Here is a 17,008-nt window from a genome sequence, read left to right on the forward strand (position 1 = left end):
ACCTCAGGGGCAGCAATGGGATCCCCTATCTCACCTGTAATAGCCAATGTTTTTATGGAACATCTAGAAACTAAAATCTTTAAACAAGCCAAACTTAAACCAGAATTCTGGCTCCGTTACGTTGATGACACATTTGTTATCTGGCGACATGGACGAGATGAACTAAATAAGTTTTTCGATTTTATCAATCAATTACATCCTAATATCCAGTTCACCATGGAAATAGAACAAAACGGAAAATTGCCTTTCTTGGACGTATTAGTTTACAAAAAATCTGATAACACATTAGGACATGAAGTTTAAAGAAAACCCACGCCTACAAACAGATACTTACATGCCTCCTCCCACCATCACCCATCTCAAAAACAATCGGCCATCAACTCCCTTGTATACAGAGCTGTCTCCATAACAGACAAAGATAACTTACAAAAGGAATTACAAAACGTTAAACAAATGCTAATACAGAACGATTACACAAACAAACAAATTGATAAATCAATAAGAAAACACACTCAAAAAAGCAAGTCAACACAACCTACGAAAGAAAGAGAGAGAAAAATGACCACCATTCTACCCTACATCCAAGGTATCACAGAACAAATAGGAAGAATTCTCAACAAACATAACATCCAAACCATATTTAAACCACCTGCGAAAATAGGACAACTACTAAATAACCCTAAAGATAAAAAGGCACCCTTCAGTGATCCAGGAGTATGTAAAATCCCTTGTTCTTGTGACAAAGTCTATATTGGAGAAACCGGGAGAGCGGTAAGCCAACGTATGAAGGAACATGGAAGTAAAGTCAGGCTAAAACACTTCACGCAATCAGCACTAGCTGAGCATCATATCGAAACAGGTCATAACATTTTATTTGATGAAACAACAGTCATTGCAAAATCACACAACAAATTTCCAAGAAAACATAGAGAAGCAATCGAAATCTTAAAACACCCTAATAACATCAATAGGGACAAAATACCAATCCGATTTGGCTTTTCGTTCTCCCGGATTTTTAAAAAAAGACTTGATTGGCCAATCAAGTTCGACCAGTCCCCACGGTTGTATTATTAGAAATTTTTCATAGAGTTGATAAATTAAAAATGCAAGCATTAATATTTTTAAAATTTTGAATATGCCTCAAGTATAATCTGAGAAATTTAAATTATTTAATTTTGAAAGTTTTGAATTGAAAATTGAAATGCAGAATTATAAATGTTTGTATTTGGGTATTATCAGATTTTGGAGGCCATTGATTTAAGCCTAATCAAGTTAGAAGGCTCACAGTTGTCAATTTTACGATATTAAACTCTTATATTAAAAATCAAATAAAATTTCAATGTAAAAATTTTTAATTGTTTAGAATTTGATTATTAAATTCAGAATTTGTTCACTGCTTTAAATTTTTAATTTTACACTTTCAAACCTTTTTGTTCAATTTGAGTCATCGAGAAAAAAATATTACATTTTAGTAGAGACGACTTTTTTACGTAAAAAAATTAATTTAGGAAATATCCCGTGCGCCAAGGTGAACAATCAGTCGAGAGGGAAAAATGGGTTAAGCCAAATCTGCTGTTTGCGTGAAGAAACTCACTATCTTCGTTTTGACGTGAGTCTTCTTTATGTATACGCTGCAACGCGAAAATGACCCTTACGTCAAACTTTAGAGAGTAAATTTTTTCTCCAAGACGGCAGAAATAATCACGGCTCATCACATTGAAAAAAATTATTTGATAACAAAATTTTGTCTCTTATTTATTACATGAAAACATTCGTTTTTTGTTTACAAGATTTAAGAAGTAAGAAAAAAATCTTGATTGGAATATATTGATTTTTGAGTAACAAGAAGCTTTAAGCATTATAACGCTAGGCGTAAATAATTTTAACATATCTTCCTTTTTAATTTAATAAACTCAATATTAAAATGGAAGTTTTAATATTGCCACAAATAAATATTCATTTTAACTTCAAGTACCTAGATGACAGTTTTGACTTGTTATGTTCATTGTAATTTTTACATTATATCTAATTGTCTACTGTGTTATGAATTGCAGTTAGAAGAAAGTTGTGAATAATACAATAGAGCGGAATTAAACTTCGGTTTTCAATCAAGATCTTTGAAAAGGAGTATACAATTTTTGAAAAAATAAGTCTGACAAAAAAGTGCCAGATCATGTATTTTTTGGTTCGATTCATAATTTTATTCAAATATGAAATTCCTTCCTAATTTTTTTTAATTATGCAAGAAATAAACATTTTTAATATCTTTTTCAAATAAAAAAGTGGGGTTTTTTGCATGATTGTTGTTATTTTTCTTTAAAAAAACCTTTTTTGCTAATGAGGTAATTAATTTATAATGCATAAGCCTTTACAATTTTATAAAAAAACTGAAAGTTAATCAAATATTTAAATTATTAGAAAATAAATTTATTTACGAACAAATTTAAAAAAGCAAGTTTTTTATTAAAGGAAGGAATTTAAAATAATTATTTTAGCAAAATCAAAAATTTTTAATGGAATTAAATATGCAAACAGTTAAACAAGTAAATGCAAACAAAATCTTAATCGACCAGATGGAAAGTATACATGACTGGTGGAGAACATTTTAAAGTTTCAACTTATTTTTCTCAATAAATACAAAATAAAGAAATAAAGGAAATAATTAAAGGAAACTAAATAAGAAACTAAGGAAACTTATATGTTTATTAACAATAAAATAAAAACAGCGTCATATTCTTTTTAAAAATATAGATTATTGAAGTACATAATAGTTCTGTGAATTTATATCATTCGTTTATATTATTTTTCATGGTTGCGGTTTAAAAAATGTAATTAGGTCATATATTAAAATAACAAAAAGACGAAAATTATGGCAATTTTTATGTCAATTTTTAGTATTAAATGATAATAAAAAAAATTAAGCAAACTTTGAATTAAACTGAATTATTAACATTCAAAGCATCCTTAATTCTAATTTTTTATTTTTTTATTGTAACAGGTGCCGGTTTTGGACTTGAAGCTTCTCATGTAAAATGCATTGGGAAAAATCACTTTTTTTAGTTTTTAGAATAATTTTTTAGAATTTGGAAAAATGTGAGGGAAAGTATGGGGACCTGTAGAGAATTATTCAACGAAAAATTTCATCTATCAGACATATGGGTTTGACACCCCTAACACACCCCCACGCGTACATGAAAACTACCCTGAAAACAAAAAATTTCAATTCTTCATGAAATAGACCTTTTGAACAATGTATTCTCGTATTTTTTACTTAAAATTATCAATATTGGTCCAGTGGAATATTGACTATCATTGGTTCATTAATTTTTAATTATTTAAACAAATATAATTTGTTTAAACAATTAAAAATTAATAAACCAATGTTATTAAATATTCCACTACACTAATAGTAACAATTTTAAGGGGGGATTTAAGGGGGATTTCATGAAGAATTGACAGTTTTTGTTTTAAGGGTAGTTTTCAGCTACTAGTGAGGGTGTGTTAGAGGTGTCAACCCGATATGTCTGATACAGAAAATTCTTTCTTGGATAATTCTCAAAAGGTCCCCATACTTTCCTGTCATATTTTCATAAATCCTAAAAAATTATTCCAAAAACACGAAATGGTCTTGAAAACATTCAAGACAAAATCTGGACCAAATATTTTTTTCCCGGGATAAATCAGACAATTTTTATAAGAACTTTAAATAACTGTCAAAGAGGATAAATTTGAGAACTGAAAAATTTAATTAGAAAAATTTTTTATTCCGTTTATATAGGATCTTATTTAAAAAATTAAAATTTAACTTATTTGTTAAAAATTTATCTTTTGGGGATTTAAAAATCAACTGTTTTCTCAAACATTCAACTTTTTAACTTGAAAATTAGACTGTCAATGCAACTGTTTTCGGTTAAACATTCATGTATTGTTCTATATAATGTTCCTTTTTGTTGAAAAATCAATTGTGTTGTTGAAAATTAAAAATTGGCTAAGAAAAATCAGGGAATTTTGAAAATAAAGTTTTTCGGCCAACCTGCCACTTGACATTTTCGAATTTACACTGAATTCCCTGCACTTATTTGTATTCTTTTGAAATCTTAAGATCTTAAGTATGGGTGGTGACCCTTTGTAAAAGGTGATCACATTACAAATTATTATCTATTCGATGTGTTAGTTTTCATTTCTCTATATTCGCGTATACCTCTCTCGTCCAATAAAATCCTTTGCAAACTCTGTTTACCCTACAAACGCAAAAACAAAAATGAGAGAAACTAGAAAATTACATCTGAAGGATTGAAGCATGAGATGGATATGTAGAAAATGGATGAAGTGCAAAGTCAGCAAACCACATACATGGACTATGTGATGAAAAGTCCCGACCAGTCAATTCACCAGTTCCTACGGTGATTAAGGAATCAAACTGTAGAAATGGAAAGTAGCTTTTTCGATGGTTGAGTAATCAAAGTCAACGGAAAAATAAAAAAATGAAAAAAAAAAAGAAACTCAGGGGAATCTGCACAGATCGCTTCGCAGAATATTTCAGATACGATGGGAATTCGCTCACCTAGCAGGAGTGTGCACTGTGCAGGAGTACTTTGCAGGCGTGCTCCTGTATAGGAAGTCACGTTAATGGGTGCCGAGGGTGTTATGTCGTTTTGCAGTGTGCGACACAAATCAAAATAAAATGAACCACCGGCTACCCCATTGCCGCCGGAACTAGTGAGAAGGGTCGTACCACAGGGACTATTAATGCCGACTTCCTGTTTATATCAAGAGAAAAATCGGTTTATCTCTAGAGTTTTCTTTACAAAAAAAGGCTGCTCGACTTAGCACCGACGTTGATCCAAGCAGCTCCTATATCATCTTGGGGGTCTCCTAGTTTTTCCTAAAGACGTATTTTCTCCCTTTTTACAATAATATCTTTCTTTAGGTATACTTAGGCCAATATTGCATGTGATAAAAAACGCCACAAAGTGAAACATATATAAGTAATTAACATACAAATAACATATATATGTATTAAGTGATTAAATAATTTAAAGTTAATTCTGAGTCCATTTTACGTTGTTTCAAATTATTTTTACACTTTCTAAAACCTTTTTTATTACGAGGGTTATCACGTTTTGTTTACAGAGCAAAAAAAATTTTTTTCACGTAAAATTATAAAGAACAAAAAAGTAAAAAAATGTGGCTTATTCCATTTTTCCTTGGTAACGGCGGTGAGTCGTTTGACCTCTGTTATCGTCTCAGTCTTTGTAAATAACATCGACCTGCGCTCAAATAATTGCGTAATATCTAGGACTTCTATGGAAAATATCTTAATATTGATTAATGTTTTCATTAGGAAAATTAATACGAGCTTCAAGTTTTCAACATTCAAATGACTAGTACTTTGTTTAATCACTAATTGTTTTCCAGTTTCTCATACTGAGTTAGCTGAAGCCACCATTACTACTTGTTTATACTAAGAGAATTTTATACCATTGATAGATCCCTAGTTTCCTATCACTAATGGTTTTCGAATTTCGCATACCGGCGTTGTAACTTTAGCTGAAATTAGCTATACATGTTTTTGACCAAAGTTACCGGGCACTAACTCTTTTTTCTGCAACATAAATTCGCTCTAAAGTAGCACTAAATTATGGCATAGGGTCCATATCGATATGACAATGTTGCAATTCCAGCCTCCGGGGCTTGAAAAAGTCATCAGTTTTTCTACGAATATTGATTTGTGTGGTTAGTTAATCTTGTTACATGGAATTTCATAATAGACAGCTAACTTTTGTACAAACTAAAAAGATACACAAGTCCAATCTAAGTTGTACTGGGAAAATCTAGAAAATATGTTTACCCAAAGAACTCTACGATCAATTAAATGTTAATTTATCTATAAATACAGTATTTGGGTAAAAATAATGTGCTATTTCATATTTTACAGTAAACAGTCCATTTTTAAACGGAAGTACAAGGCAAAAGGAATACAAAGTCACTTGCGGACGATGTCAACGGCTTTGTCGATGAGCTCGAGCACGGTTTCGAAATACAACAGTAAAACATATGTATTGGACTCTGTGTATTCAGCGGAATTTGATCTTTCCCATCTTTTTTATTGTCACAAAATGTCACTTATGTATATCTTTTTAGTTTGAACGATACAGAATAGCGATGGAAATTATCTCCACGCCCTTTTCTAGAACAGGTGGTAAAGTACGTTAATTTTTATAATATTAATAACGTGTTTGTTTTTCCTCATAATCGCTAGAAAGATAATAAAATTCTGTACCTATTAAGCCAAAGTGTCAGGTAAAGTGTAAAGAAAAACACTTCAGAGTTTGATGTTTTTGAAAACCTGGAAACACTCTAAAAATAATTTTAAAAATTTCAAGTTCTTTGGTTGATTTTAAAGGAAAGTCTGAATAGCATTTTATTAAAGTGTTAAAACATTTTTATAATTTTTTCGCAAGATTCTATTCAAGTGTCGAACTTGGTGCTCAAAAACCGCAAAATGTCACATAAAGATTATACCACCCAAATGATTTTTAAAAGTTCAAAGCAATTTCTTTACAAGTATTGCCAAAATTAACTTATCTATGATAGGTAATTATCTTATTTTCATTTTTGTCGGTACTTAAACAATGTTTGAAAGCTCCTTTTCTATACTAAGGTCGGCCCTAGAGCATAATCTATGATTTTTCTTTAAATTTTAATAATTCAGAAAAATACTATGATGACTTGCCTTTAAAATGAGACGAAAAAGACTTTTAAAAATATGTATTATTTCATGTGCTTGAAGTTCAGAACGTTCAAATTAACAATTTTGGGACTGACGGCCCCCCAAATAAAAATGCTTCGACTTGAGTTCGACTTGAATTGCCCCAAATCAAGACATGCTGTGCGGTTTATAACTTCGAGCGTATACCTACTCTAACAAAAGGGGTAATTCTAACAGTCATAAAAGCTAATCTTTGTTAATGGTTAAACAATTTTGTATATTTTTAAACAATATATATATATATATTAAATCAACTTATTTACGGATTGCCATTTGTATTATACTTGTTTGACGATGATACCGAAAATGTTGTTTGTTTTCACGTATTTCTAACGGCTTAGGAGATCCTTCTAGAAAGTTAAAATTTTTCTTTTTTTGAAGAAAGTTTTTAAGGGTTATACTTGTTCAGACCCACCGATCCTGAATTTTTAAATTAAAAATAACTAATTTAATAATTACAAATTTTTCATTCATCAATTTTAACCTCATTTATGAGCCAAAAAAGGCTCGATAATCTCAGCTAAGACAAGGCTCGTTTTGAGCCAAGTAAACGTCGTCTTAGCCAAGACAAGGCTCGACTTAAGACAAGTACACGCCGTTTTACCTGTCGTGGTCATAAAAGTAAGACGAAGGCCTATGTCTCGACTCAGTTTTGAGACGCAGCCAGACATCGATGTCTTGGAGACGAAGTCAAGACATAACCAAGTCGAACTTAAGTCGAAGCATTTTTACTCGCCGGTAACATAAAATTAAGGCTATCAGTCGAGGCGTTTGAACCGGTTCCGGTGGATTTTACTGCGTGGCAAAAAATAGTTGGAAAGTAGTTTTTGTAATACGGAGAGAAGGGTAAAGTAAATATTTAACAGAAATGAGAAAGACAATTTGCTGTTACACGTTAAAATAAATTAGTTTTTCCTGCTGACGTACTTTAAACGTTTGCGGGCCATTGAGCTTCTCGTTTAAAAGAATGAGCTTTCTCTTGAATAATCGATCCAGATACTAAATGGCCTCTGTCCTTAGTCTGCTTAAACCATTCAAAGACAGCAGTACTTAAAAACACATGACTATTTTATCAGAACACGGCCCTTTAAAACTTCAAGTGAGAAGTACCCCCTACTGTGCAATCGCACAATGCATTTGACGTAGTTTCAGGACCAGACATACGAAGTAGTTGTTTCACAGAAAATCGCTCACTTTTACAAATATTTAATTAACTGCACGAAAAAAAAAGTTTTGTATACTCTCACTTCAATACTTGAAAGTTAGAGGTTGGGACTTCGATACCTGAAGTCGATCGGAACTCTCTTTCTATCATGTGAGATAGAATCGTAGAGCCTATTAGCTGGCTACGACAATAGCGCCCTTTCAGAAAATAATTTTAATTTTAATTAAATATTAACAAGAAATCTTATAGTAAATAATTAATTTTAAACTGTACTGTAAAATTCTTGAATAAAATGAATTGATATTTACTGCTCTTGTTGATGAAAATTTCTCCTATTACTACCCTAGTAGCAACGTCTGACTTGTGTGACAGAGGCCAGAGTCGGGCCCAGTATCTTCTCCCTCTAGAGTCTAGACTCTAGTCGACTAGATTGATGGGAGAAATGATCAGACCGGACAAAAAACAGAATCTGGTGAACAAAGGAACCAGATTCTGTTATTTAGTTTAAACACTAGTAATTAATGTAGAAATTAATTAGTGAATATTATTCCACGTTTCGCAGAATATTTTAAAAAATATACAAACATTGTTGACAAAAAATGCAGTTTTCTTAAGCAGTTTTTCCCAAAATATATTTGCTAATTAACAGTTGGTAGCCCTGATATGAGTTTTTTGCATGGTAGCGTTGTTCAGTTTTTCAATATGGCGACGTGAGTGTTGTTTTGTCATCAACTCGTGTTATGGTTCTCATCAATTTTCGATCTTCGCCTTTTTTCGGATTTTCGGAATTGAAGTACCCATATATAAAGTATATTCAAGTACAGTGAAACCTTTCAATAGCCCTCCCTTCTATAGCCCTTCCCAGAATTGATGCCGCGCCGCTGGTACGTGTCTCAAGGGGTTGCGCGGGGTGCGCGGGGTCTGCGGTTTTCAATCAGACGCGCATTCAGGTGTAAACAAAAAAAAGCGGATTGGGCTATAATGAGTTAGTTCCCAGCCACCGTCAGCCCTAAAGTCGGCGCTATACAAGAGTTTCACTGTATATTCAATTTTAAATATTATATATTATACAAATTACTTAAAAATGTAAGCTAAGCAGACAATTTTAGAATTTATTCTGGGCTTTGCGCATGCAAGTCGCATTTTTCGATATGAATAGTGTGACCTGAAAAAGGGACTATTTGTACCGAAATTTAAGTACAGATAGCTGGATGTTTCGGTTCATATAGATTTATAGATACTGCTTTCTTTTTAAGGTGTTAAAATCCTTTAATTTTAAATTATAATATTTTTGAGTTTGAATGCAGAGCTCCGGAAAATTTGGTCGTATTTAAAGTTTCCAGTTCGGCAAATTTTTGTGTCAATAAAGAACTTTCTGTTCCCAAAATATTTTTTGCTACTTTGCAAAAATAGTACAATATTTTACTATTTTATCATTAAATGGGGAATATCAAGTTATAAATACACGCGAAGTGTCATATAATCAAGAACGTTACACTGAGAGAAATTTCTGGTACTGGGAACGTGATTGTGCATGGTTAAAAATGTCCTTAACTACTTTTTGTAGTTGCATCGAGAAATGGTTTACCCGTCACGGCACCTACGAAAAGTGACCATTGAAATGAAAAAATGTACTCCCAGAAACTATGCATTGATTGTTGCGACTAGGTTGCATGTTTACAATGACCAGATTTCGAATGCTGCATCGACGAATCTCTTAAGTACTATACTTTGCTGATTCAATTAGTGAAAAATAACTTTTTTCTTAAAAAAATACTTCTTTAGGTATAATTAGAATAAATCACAATGAAACTTTAATAATCACTATCAAAAATATCATTGGAAAATTGAAAAGTTAAAATTCTTGTATTAAATGTACGATTATTATTAAAAATAATCAAAAAGAAGAACAAATTAATCCAAGGCATTTTAAAAGTGTAATTCCAAAATCTATTAAACACAGTAATTTTGAAGAAGATAAATGATGTCATTCTATGTAATTCTACATTTTTTTGGCTTTTCCCCAAAAATCATAAAATGTTTCTCTATGTTGTGGTTAGAATGTCGATCACCGATCGATTCACGAGGCAATCCAGAAAACATTGTAAATAGCAGTATTATAAAGAGTATTGAAAGGAATAAAAATGCACATTCAAACTCGATTTTAAATATTCTTACCTGCCACTACATATTGGAACGTCGAGTCCCCTGGACCTACAATGCGGTCATAAAGTTAAGGATACTTTTATTTACGTCTACTTTTTAATGAAACCAAAAACTCAAAATATGAGACACGTGTCTAATAATCACGTCATATTAACGAAAATTCTACTATCGGCGAGAATATGATAGGAATCTGCCTTTAAAGCTTGAAAACTCAGCAAAAAAATGCTAGCACAATAAAAAAAAAATAGTCACATGAGAGCTAAAAGTACTCTATGTAATTGAGCTTGAAGACGTTTATGTAAAAAAAGGTTTGTGCTTAGCTGACTAAAAAATGTAAAAAAAAGTCCGGATTTTCGGGTACATTTAAGAACAGTCAAGTTTAGAGCATTGTTTCTTGTACAAGGGGCATGGGAAAATTTTGAAGAAATTCATGAGTATGAGGAAAACTGTTGTGAATCAATTGCAGTTGAGAAATTTCAGAAGTAATACACATTTTTGCTTAAAAGTACAACAATGTGCAACTATATTATCTTCAGTTCTAATAAAGATATTAACGCGATTCGAACTGCAAACTGTAACGAATAGGCTCTGTAATTATTTTCAATCATCCGGGAGGATGTAATAATCTTATTTTTTGTGAAAATCGGGATATTTTTAGAGATATTTTTTATTGGAAAACGAGTGCCAGAAAACAGGGTAGGGGGGGGGGCGTTTTTGCACTTTCTACCGCTTGTGCCTTTCTTCGACCCCCCATGCTTTCTGACACTTGTTTTCCAACAACAACAAAAAGTCTAAAAATATCGCGATCTTCATCAAAAATAAGACTCACATCCTTCCGGGTGATTGAAAATATCTACAGAGCCTATTCGTTACAGTTTGGAGTTTGAATCGCTTTAAGGTAGTTGTCAAACGATAATAACATTCAAAAAATTACGCTCAGATAGATGCAAGAAATGACAGGTTCTCTCCTAACCATTGGTGAAAAATTTTAATTTAGTTTGTACACTCCCATAGAAGCATCCTATATACGAATATACACATTCACAGTAACAGTTCGTAAGGAAACGATAGTGACAACGTCACATTTTCATTCTCGGAAAAAATTGTGTTGATGGCGTTGACAGTTTTAGAGAATTATTCTCTATGCCTCTATGGAACTGTGGTCTAAACACAGTTCATAATGTATATAATCAGCTATGAAATACTGAGTGACAGTGTTGCCACATCGTCACTGTCTACCCCCACTATGTGCCACGCGTGAAACAGAAACACTATTCTTTACAACATTATATCTTTTATACTAAACGGTCAAAAATTGGTATTGTTTAAAATATAATCCGCACGATATTTTTCTTTATATCTGTAGTTTTTAAGCTCAATAGTAACCTTCGTTTCCATAATAGACTTTGTAATGTGGTGATTGCCCATGATAGCTATGGGAGACCCATGCCAAAAGTACTAAACATAATTGATCTTATTTGACTTTTGAAACGGTCGAATCAGCTGAATAGGGTATGGATCGTTAGATAACAATCTTTTCTACATATTCTGAAAATTTTAGACAATCCGTAAGTAGGGTCCCATTTCGGCACAACTACCTTAATATCTTCGTTAGAAATGAAGATAAAATAGTTGTACACTTTTGTACTTTTAAGCAACATTTTTTATTATTTCTGAAACTTCTCAACTGCAATTAGTTCACAAGAGTTTTCCTCATACTCACGAATTTTTTCAATTTTTTTCCATTGCCCCTTGTATAAGAAATAATGCTCTAAACTTGACTGTTCTTAAATGTACCCGAAAATCCTTACTTTCTTTCACATTTTTTATTCTGTTTATATTTTTTTTGGCTGAGTTGTTAAGCTTCAAATGCAGATGCCAATGATTTTGTCATCGATAGTAGTTAAAGTAACCAGATTTTCTTGTGCTCACAGCTCTTTTTTTCTCAACTACATTTTATTTAGTCATGAGAACAAGGGGCTATTTTTCTCAGTGTACGCACTAAAATCACACTAAAACATTGCTCATCATTTCACTATTTCTATAATAATACACTTTATCAATCATTTGCGATTTGTCTAGCAGATGGCAGCACTTCAGATTCGAATCCCGAATCCTGAACATCCCGATTTCTCATTTTTATTTCATATTATGAGCCTCGAAAAAATGGTTCTAGATGTGACCGTTGACTCTTCTGTGACCAGTAACTGACCTACTTTTTTTAAAGGCGAGCTTGAAAAGGTTTCGAGATATGAACAATCACTCTTCTGTGACCAGATACTAACAAGTATTTTTTGAAGGGAGAGCTGAAAAATGCTTCGAGATATATAATAGATTACGAGACGTTAACAAATGAAGTTTTTAATTCTATTTTTAAAGCAATCCTTACTGGCAAAAAATGCCAGATGACAACATTAAAATACGGCAAAAAAGTCCGTACTAAAAATATAAAATACGGCACAAAATACCGTATCTGGATATACTACGGATCTGGAATGCTTCCAATTTCTTATTGTGCAATTCTAATCATCAAATTATTTACTTACATTGTTTATTTAATTTTTAGGATTCTGTAAGTTCATAATTATTCAATTTTAGAGCATAAATTCGGCAATAGTGGAATAAAAAATGTGTCTACTTAAAGACTATTTAATTTTAAAGGTCTTCAAATGAAATCTAGTTAACTTGAAAGGTCTGCATTTGATGTACTACAATATTTTTTAACGTTTGAATTTAAAAAGCTTGACATTTGTAAATTTATTTTTCTATCTTGAACGTCTCAAATTAGGAATTGTTCTATATAAGATGCTCTATTTTAATTTTTTAATACTTGCGATTATAATTTGATCAGTTTTGCAGGCTTGAGTCATAAAATTTCAATCACAGCAGATAAACCGTGGAAGAAACCGGGAATCAGTTTGTTAACGGTATCCACCTTGGCACTGATTTTCATTTTCGAATATGTATTCAGAAATTCCATAACGTTTTTTGAATGACTATTTAAGAGTGCTGTATTATTCTTGCAAATAATCTCTGCGTATATTATATATTAAAAAATAATTGCAATTATTTTTCAAATTATTTGAGTAATAAGTATACGCTCACATATTCTACCGTACAAACTAAAAAGATACGGAAAGTAAAAAATACAAGGCAAAAAGAACACAAAGTCACTTGCGGACGATGCCTTTGTTGAAGAGCTCGAGCCCAGCCTCAAAATACAACAAAACGTATGTAAAGGACACTGTGTATTCAGCGGCTATCCCGCAAGATTGTCGCTAGTGTATAGACGAATCTAGCCGGGACTTAAATTCCTTGGATTTTCGATCAAAATCCGAGCTATTTCACAAGTCTAAAACTTGCCTAAATGCAAGCAATTCTTTTTGTTTGTAAATTCGCTCCGCGCTCGGTCACTTTTCCGTGGCAAAAAAGCCACAAAGTTCTTAGGTTCTTTTCTATTTGTATGCTGATCACGTATTACGTGTCTCGCACACATTCTAGGACACGCAAAATGCTTTGCCTATCTTTTTATATTGTCTTTTTTAACTTTTTCGACTTTCCTCATTTATAAACAATCGTTTCTTGCAATATATAGTAATAATTAATAATTTATATTAACATAGCTAGACTGAGCTATCTCTCACGAATACAACGATACAAAAAACTAATTTTTCATAAAAATGTCACTTATTGACCTTTAAAAAAACTTACTTTACTTTACAAAATCCCTCAATAAAAATATTATTGTCTCAAAATCAGAGTATCCTTTATCAGCAATTACAAATTGTGTAGTTACTTCAGACTTTGATTAACTGCAGCACGTTAATTGAATTGATAAAGACTAAGGTAGTGATAAAGGTTACTGGGGTGCATTGACAGGGTCATAGTTTTTGGGTCATCGATACTTAGGGGTCGACCGATCTTCCGAGTTCAGCCGTGATTGTTTGCTCTATAGTCTATACTGATGTGGACCCTTTCCTTATGCTTATAGTATCCCCGATCGTTCTCCCTCTTCCTTACTGATCCTTAAATTCTCCCTCTCCCTCCCACATCCTCTTTCCTATTCTCTATAGTCTATACTCTATATGGCAATGGATATCCACGTCCGACGCAGTGGCAGGCATTCAACAGGTATACAAGGTTCGAGTTTATTCCCCCACTATCTCTCGCGGTTGTTGGTCCTGCTTGGATCTGCGCTCAGATCGTGTATTTCACTCGGCTCCAAGCGAACCGCCTCTACCTATTCGAGTTTAGTTCAGCGCCGCTTGTCGAAGCAGTCGCTTCTCGCGCTGATTTTTTAAAATCAAATACCGTGCAGCATTTTGTGAGTGGTCCATGATCAAAAATCCCCCAACGGTACTCCTTTGTCCATAGGGGACCTCGCTCCCTGCAACGCTCCTTTATCATCCCCTACACTTCCCATTGAGAATCTCCTCCTCGAATTGAGATATTAAATTGTGAGTCCTAAGTTCTCGTTTCATTTCTCATGTGGCTTGTGGTCTATGACACCGTGCGAAAAACGGTTTAGAAGGTTTAAAAGAGGTTCGCGAGACAAGGATATAAATCCTGGGAAAGATCTTTGAAGCTGGTTAGTAGGTTTACCTTTGATGTTCTGATGAGATGGAGATTCACAAATGAAAGAATCAATAATTTTAATGATCAAGATCACATGAACTGCTTCATTATCGTTTAAATATGGGACCATTTTTTATAACTGACTCTTTTCCAAAGTATCATTGCGATCAAAAGTTGCCATCATATGAAGATATGGAAATGACAACTGGATAAGGATCATATGAGATTAGCACTTTTAAAGTTTCAAATAACGTATTCGTGGTGCCCACTTCAAATTTTCCTCATACAGTTGTCAGTCTTATGTCCTTATATATAGATGGATATATAAATGAAAATATGTAGATTTACAAATGAGGCAATTAATAATTTGGATGATCAAGATTACATCACCCGGTTCATTTTCATAATTTGACGTTTTATAAATGAATCTCTTGTTCAATATAATTACGATCTGAAATTTACATCATATGAAGACATGAGCATGAAACTGGATAAGGACCATATGAGATTAGCACTGTATTACATTACAAATTACTTATTCGAGGTGTCAACTTCATATGATCCTTATCCAGTTGTCAATCTGTGTTTTCATATGAAAATGGATATGAAGATGAAGAGATGAGGATTCACAAGTGAGACAATTAATAGTTTTGATGATCTAGTATACACAAACCGTTTCATTATCGTTTGGATACAGGATGATTTATTTTAACTTAACCTTTTTTAAAGTAGGATAATAATCAGAAGTTGACATTAGAACGACAACTGGATAAGGATCATTCCAAACTGGCACCTGCAATACGTTATTTTAAATGTGACAAAGTGTCAATCTCATCTGAACCTTATCCAGTTAAGAATTGTCATTATTATGTCTTCATATCTACTTTGAGATTTAGTGTGAAATAAATGAACCAATTTTAATTAATCTTGCACCCAATTTCTTGGTTATTGGAATTCGCATTAGCCACTTCGTCAAAGAAACTTCGCAATTAAATTGAACTTTTAAGATAAAAACTTTGTCAATTAATACCAAGGCACTATCTTAGTTATCACGATTTACCGATACTATAATTAAAATTTTTTATTCAAGATGAAACTTAGATTTCCTTAATTAAACTCATTATACAGGTTCTGTGATTACTTAATATTTTTCATTAGATTACTACTTGATATTTTATCATCACTTGCAACAGATTCCCGAGGTTAACAGTTAGAACGGAAGTAGAGGTGATAGATTACATTTTTTCTTCTCAGCTGCAAAGTTTTTTGAAAGAGTGATCAGGTAAACATAATTTTTCAAATCGGTATTATGTATTCAAATCTCCTTGATGCTAACTCAACCTACGAGGTTAAATTTGAATTTATAGCTCAGCTTACAAAAGCAGTGAGCCGATTGACATAACCAGTTAACTAGCTGTCATAGAATACAGTGATGTTCCGCTCTTCCGAGTGCATTTGATCTATCAAAAACAGTCAATTCGTTGCAACAGCGAAAATTTGCAAGACAATTTTGAATAGTTTTTTTTCGTCTTTATACTCGACCGAGAATAATTTTCGGAAAGAGAAGTGTATTTCTTTCTGTCATATCTACAGTTTTACCGGGTTTACTACCGCTATAAGCTTGAATAACCGATAAGGTACATACTGAATTCCGGTTGGAATTGAGTTCCCCTAGTTGCAATGCTGTCATCCACGGATTTATCTACACAGGATTTTTGTCAGAAGACTCATTTTCCACAAAATATTTCTAGAAAATTGATTGCCTGATTATTTCACATAGAAAATAAATAAAGAATCTTTAATATATTCTTATATCGCAATTTTAGCATATTATGAATTATACTAGATTTTCAGTTCTAAAGTCATATTAATAATTTTATTTACAATACTATGGAACCAATTAGAATCCTTATTTTAGTTGCACGGATGTAATGATACACTAAAAATGTAAATTTAACTCGGGACCAAAATAGACCGGTATCGGAGAAAGCAAATGACCACGTGTGTGTAGAAACTAAGGTTAGTGAACACCAAGAAAGTTATTCTGTGCCATTGATGCATTAACGTAGATTTCATGCAGGAATTAAATTTTCATCTGTGACAATGAATTTCCAAATTTAAGGCTCTAAAATAAAAGTAGGAGGGGACTCACCTTGTAGCATAACTAAAATTAAAGACTTGAATATAGGGAGATACATCAATATTCTGTTTCATTGATTTAATTTTCAGTTATTTGTCTTCACTTTAGTTGTATCTGAAATGGATCTTGAATTTAATGGAAATACGTTGGAATTTTACATTTTCGGCTGGCAGAAAATTTATTTTGCGTG

General features: G+C 32.5%; 1 protein-coding gene across 6 annotated transcripts in view; it reads left to right on the forward strand.

Annotated features, from left to right (window-relative positions):
* The window catches only part of LOC117179413 (venom dipeptidyl peptidase 4), a 794,327-nt gene that overhangs the window by 177,293 nt on the left and 600,026 nt on the right, over positions 1–17,008 (forward strand). For 2 of the 6 annotated variants that reach the window (XM_033371179.1, XM_033371178.1), the window contains exon 1: positions 14,352–14,691. The exons of the other annotated variants lie outside the window; for them this stretch is intronic. The gene's annotated coding sequence lies outside the window, so the exon portion shown is untranslated. Of the gene's footprint in view, positions 1–14,351; positions 14,692–17,008 lie in introns of those variants that run through there. 6 annotated transcript variants of the gene reach the window in all.

Source organism: Belonocnema kinseyi, chromosome 9 (genome assembly GCF_010883055.1).
Source record: "Belonocnema kinseyi isolate 2016_QV_RU_SX_M_011 chromosome 9, B_treatae_v1, whole genome shotgun sequence".
Classification (NCBI taxonomy): domain Eukaryota; kingdom Metazoa; phylum Arthropoda; class Insecta; order Hymenoptera; family Cynipidae; genus Belonocnema; species Belonocnema kinseyi.